Here is a 6159-nt window from a genome sequence, read left to right as displayed (position 1 = left end):
AATCTATAAAAGGAACAGCATAAACCGAAATATACAGACACACCAAATAAAGATATAATCTCTCTCTCGCACATACACACAGTACCTTTTTTTTTATACCTGTAGAGAGACATCAGTTAGTTTGAGGGAGAAAAAAAAAAATAAAGTAAAACTTTGACATATTCAGATATTAATGTATTTTCCAGTGTATTAATTTCTCTTACAATTATTTGGATCCTGAATTTACAGTTTCAGATGCTTTGTCCCAAAATGTATCCTTTCCAAAGCTTCTCTGCTTTGCTCTGTTCTAGATTGCTGCTTTAAATCTCATTCAGACATTATGGAGATTCATGTGAGAGTAAAATATAGACTTGAGAAATATCTAGTGGATAATATTTGGGTTGAATAAGAAGGATGCTCTGAAGATCAGTGAGGTGTTGATAATGGCTCTGTTTTTCTCCAGATGCTGGTCTTGAGAAAACAGGTTAAACATTTGGCCTTTTTTTTTTTTTTTTTTTTACCCCCTTTTTCAGTTTTATGGCCCATGGACATTCACAGTCACAATAAGTTCAAGTGTTCTCCCTCTTCTTAGCTCTTGTCTCTGGTCAATTTTTTATTCTTGCCGTTGTTTCCCCCGCAGCAACTATCCTTACATTGTCATACTAACAGTGAGAGATCTGAACTTTTATAATTTGTCTAATAATCTGTCTGTAAGTAATCTTAGACAAAAGTTGATAACATTTTCAACAGTGAATCGAGAAATTTAACCTTACCGTCTTTGGTTTCATTCAGTTGTGAAATTGTTTTTCTTCCTTTTTTTATGTTATTACAACAGCTACTCCTTTGACCGTTGCTACATTTAGTATTAAAATTTGCTTAGCAAATATAACTAGATATTTTCAACTGTAATGATTGCAATTTTCCTCACCTCTATTTTGTATGGCATCGTTTCAGACCACTTCACCATTATGATGTAATTGTCACTCGTAGCAAATTTTGCTTCCTTTCACACAAAGCAGTCTAATACACATTTGTGCAACATATTAATTTTCAACCAAAGTTAATTTCTGGGAACTGCTTTTCCAGTATGTAGTTAACAGTCTTGATTCTCTTTCTGGATCCTGTATATATGATTATACAGCTACATGTTTTCAGTAATTGAGCTTTTAGAATACGTAAGGGGTCCGTAATCAGATACTTAATAAAGAAAATGTGATGTTTACATCTTTTTGGTGAACAGTGGCTAAATCTTGTATCGTCCAGTTTCAATGCTAAAATGAAGATTTCTTTATTTCCTCTCAAGTGGAGTCTTGGACACAGCTCTTCATAGCGATTAACCCTAGAACACTTCTTCAGCTCCCATGCACATGTATATCGTCCCTCTGAAAAAATTTAGCTTCAGTGTAGTCATGGATGGGTTAAGTGTGAACACATACTGTAACCATGAGCGTGCGCACACACAACCAACAGCTTTTCTGGTAAAGAGTTTTGCCTGTGCATTCCTGTAGACTTGTGTCTGGACCTCAGATCTGACCCTTGCTTTATAACTGTTACCCCTGTATCCTGGCTCTGCCACCCTTCACTCCACAGGACCACTGGTGTGGTCAGGTTTCGATCCTAGTCTGATAACAGCAGTGTGTTGTGTACAGTGGCCCACTGACATCCTACATTTTCTGGAAGTACGTAGCCTCTGTATCTCGTCCTCTTTGCTTTTTCGCATGTTCCTCCAAGACTGTCAAGTCGATGCATCCATTTGTAGGCAACACATTCTGCCAATCCATTCAACACAAACGCATTGATGCATGCATCAAGATCTCCAAAAGCTCCAAAAAACTTGTGAAGTGAAGGGTCAGGTTCATTATTATTATTGCTGTTATGGTTATGATCGTTATTAACAATTTCTCATTTTTAGTATAAAGAAAGCACCTGATTGTTTTGGAAAGAAACTTTTTCTTTTTAATTTGTCTTGCTGTTGTGGTCTGATTTCACAGTGGATTGGGGAGAAAGCCAAAAGGCTCAAAGAGAGAGAGAGAGAGAGAGAGAGAGAGAGAGAGAGAGTCAAAGTTGGCAGTCATGTTTGTATGGTTGGGAAATGACTTACAGTGCTGAAATAAAATTTATTCTTTTAGTAAACAGGAGTTATGGTTTTTATTTACCTGTATATTTGAAAGACATTCAGAATTATACTCCTATGTTTTCTATGTAAGGAAATACTGATTCTGTGTCTTAACTGAAAAAGCAAAACTTGTCAAATTAAGGTTAGGTTTCATGCACAATGAATAATGTGGACTACAGTTAAAAAGATTTTAATGTTATTCAGCAAGGATGCATTGAATTGAACAAAAATGTAAGAAAGAAAAAATATTTAAAATAAACGGCCCTTTTATCTTTGTCCGCCAATGAATATATCAAAAATATTAATCAGCTCAACAGTTTTCAACATTGATAAACGTTTCTTGAGCACAGAATAATCATTAGGATGATTTCTGAAAGATCATGTGACACTGAAGGCTGGAATAATACTGAAAATTCAGCTTTGCATCACATTAATAAATTACATATAAAAATTACAATTAAAACTGCCAGACACTTATGGTAAATATACCATTGTTAAATACTTTTTGTTTGTTCATCATCATAGTACCTGCTGTTAATGTCACAACTGACAACTAAATGTGAACTGAATGTATCCGTAGCTAAATAACCTGCCTACTGTTAAAGTACCGTTCATTTATAAAAAAAAAAGTAGGCTATAAAAATAATGAGGCAATCAAATCACAAGTATTTTACTCATATTTCTAAGCATAACATGTTCAAAAGGTGCTGCAGTATTCTCTTGGTCCGGTTGTGACATTTGACAACCACTGCTTAACTGAACACTTTGTGGTCCACTTAATATCCACAATGATCTCGTCGTGATGTGAATGGAAGGCGGGTTGGATCGGATCACTGGAGGGGCAGGTCACCTCAGGGGTCGATCTGCGAGCCTGCAGCAGCTGAGCTGGTGTATCTGCTCGCTGCTGATGTAAGATGGCGGTATCGTGTACAGTCGCGGTCTCAGGTGAGCGAAACAACACGGTCCTTATTTAAAATATCATTACCGCAGTCACCGTGAACAGTGGCGCTACATTTGCATTCTGTCTTGATTTTGCCTAGACACGTTTCAATTCAATATGACGACTAGGTTTGTTTAGCATGTAATTTATTGATGACCATACCGGGCGAACTAGTGAGGCAACCGCCATTTTTCGTATTTGATAGCATAAATATAATATCCGAGTATATGATCATAATGTCATGTTAAAAGAGGAGTGTTTCATGCATGCTTGTCTACAATTTCCTCTGAAGTATTAGCCGACAGAAGGCTCCATTTCAAACATTAAGTAAATCAAGTTAAGCTGTCGATCTGATTTGTAAAGCTGCGATTTTTTGATAAAACATTTGATAATCGCACGCGTGTCTCTGCTTGCCATGATAAAGTGAATCTGGCGACTAGACAGTCGAAACGCCTCTTGTGATTCAAACACATTAGACTGACGTGCATTATCATGCCTCTGCCAGCTGTTGATTCCTAAGACTCAAGTACTGAGCTAGTATGGATAGTTTGCAATTAATAACAGACCATGTGGACAGTCATCATCAGCCCTGGCATTCAGTTCTAATGCATATTATTTTGATGCAAAGATGTTTGAGTCTTGCATTGCTCAAATGTGCACATTCCTGCTGGAAAATACAGTTTAAGATGGTCGATGAGTTGTGGAGCATGGCAGCTTGATTCTAGCTGGTGCAAACTGGTAGACCATCATTGGTTTGGGAACAAACAAGAATAAACCAGTAAAAATATTATATGACTCAGCTACCAGCTTAAACTGGATTTTCCAACTGGGATGCATGTTCAAGGGACCACAGTGCACGTTTGCATACATACTATTTTGTAAGTATGAAAAACGTTTCCATATGGGTTGATTCATTGCTTAATTTCACTTGGTCCTAATACATATTGACACAGCTATTTCCTTTCTTGCATCATCTTTACAAATGCATTGCACTGTATAATGCATATAACCAGGGACACAGTCATGCAGTGAAATATAGGCGTGAATATATTGTAATGCATAATATATTATTGTAAATCAATATTTAATATGCAGCATTCATGATTTTTTCCGGTGCTCTTTAAGCTTCAATAATGAGCACATGTAAGTTGCACATTAATCACATCAAATGCCGCAGAGCACCGGATCCTTAATCCATTTTGTGCAGTCTCTTTGTTGTTCATGGTATATCATGACTCACATTTCAAAAGATGAGTTGTGTTGCAAGAAATCTGCCCACACTCATGGTGTGGATTTTTGAGGAAGGTTAATACTGGGTTAAAGGGATGATGACGACAGACAGCTTTCACTGTGGGATTTATAGAAATCAAATTAGTAACTGCAAAGGTGGTTCATTAAATATAGAGTAAGAATGGCCACAGACACTGACATGTCTTTGTGCCTCTCTTCTCCTCCCGCAGGGTACCAGACAGAGGGGCTGCAAGGTTGGGGGCTGTGGAATGAGGTAGTAGTTTGTATAGTTTGGGATCACACCAGATCTGGGAGATAACTATACAGCCTACTGTCTTTCTCACAGCTACTCCCTCACATCAGATGACGATGACGTACCTTCACATGGGATTTGTGGGATAGCTGAATATATTATGCATCTTTGTACTGTCTGCTGAGTGTGTAAATAAATAGTAGATAATTGGTGATTGTCTCTTTGTACAAATTACTATAGCTCATCCCACAAATAAAAAATACTGAAGATCTTGTTTTAGCTCATGTGGTCTTTACTATGGAATGGTTATGGATGTGTAAATGTTGATATCCAATGTGCTATAACTAGATTGCTATGGTATGTGATTATGTTCACTGCCAGTTTATACATTGGTGTATCTTGTGTGATTACTTATGTTATTATTTTGTTTGTCTACATCTGTTGTAATTTATATGGGTAAATTAAAATAGACTCATGTGTGTCTCCTTCCTCAATTCACTTTATTAGTAATAATTTAGGGACCCATATTATGCGATTTTTACTATTACTAAATTAAATTGACCTTATAAAATCAATTATCCAAAGGTGAGTATTCAGGCAACCTTTAGCCAATCTTAAGGAGGAAGTTATGTAATGTATGTTTGTTTTGTATGAGTCTGTCAAAGTTACTTTGGAAACGTAATAGGTCCTATCCTATCCTAATCCTATCTAAAATGTAATAAGTAGTGTAACTATTTCGATTACTTTTACTAAAGTAATGTAAATGAATACATTTGATTACTTTTTGAAATTTGTAATGTTTTAAACTTTTAATCATTTTCAAATATGTAAACGGCAGGGTTAACCTTACAGTAGTTTCCAGCACTGATTACTGTCAGACTTTCCAAATTCTTCATCACTTAAATTAAGATTATAATAATTGAATTTTAAAGGGTTACTCCAGCCCAAAATTAAAATGTTGTCATTAATCACATACCCCCAAGCCGTTACAAAAGCTTCGTTCGTCTTAGTCTTCATTCAACCGTAATGTTATGAAGCGACGAGAATACATTTTGTGCGCAAAAAAAAATATATATATATTTTATTCAACAATTCGTCTCCTCTGTGTCTCTCTACATCACCGTTGCACCATTTTGGAGAATATCCGCTGAATGCAAGCAGCGTCACATCTTTGCATAGTTACGACAAGAAACACTGGCATCTAATAAAAACAGTTTCTTAAAAAATAAAACATACATAATACCAAGGGCGTAGATTTGGTTTGAACATTGGGGGGGTTGAACGTTGTATGCTGCCTGTTATTTAAAAAAAAAAAACATTTTTATGTGTATTGTTATTGGATAATTTATTTCTTCCTATCTATCTATCTGGCAACATGCTTTAACTGATTACAAATTCAACATATACAAATATGAAAGAGACAACATTTAGACATTTATTTTAAGATTTTTACATTCCACCTTAATGCATTTTATTTTTTTTTCTAAAGGGAAACAAATCTTTAAAACATTAAAGGCATTAATGTATAGTCTAACTTTACAAAGCTGCTGTTTTTCTATACTGTTTCCTATTTTATTTTATCGATTGAATGGCATCTTCTTTACCTGATCACCTGCTCCCCCTCTCCCTCTGCTGACTTTT

The sequence above is a fragment of the Carassius carassius genome, chromosome 37 (genome assembly GCF_963082965.1).
Source record: "Carassius carassius chromosome 37, fCarCar2.1, whole genome shotgun sequence".
Lineage (NCBI taxonomy): Eukaryota > Metazoa > Chordata > Actinopteri > Cypriniformes > Cyprinidae > Carassius > Carassius carassius.
The sequence above is the reverse complement of the archived record's forward strand: the minus strand, read 5'-3'. Positions refer to the sequence as shown.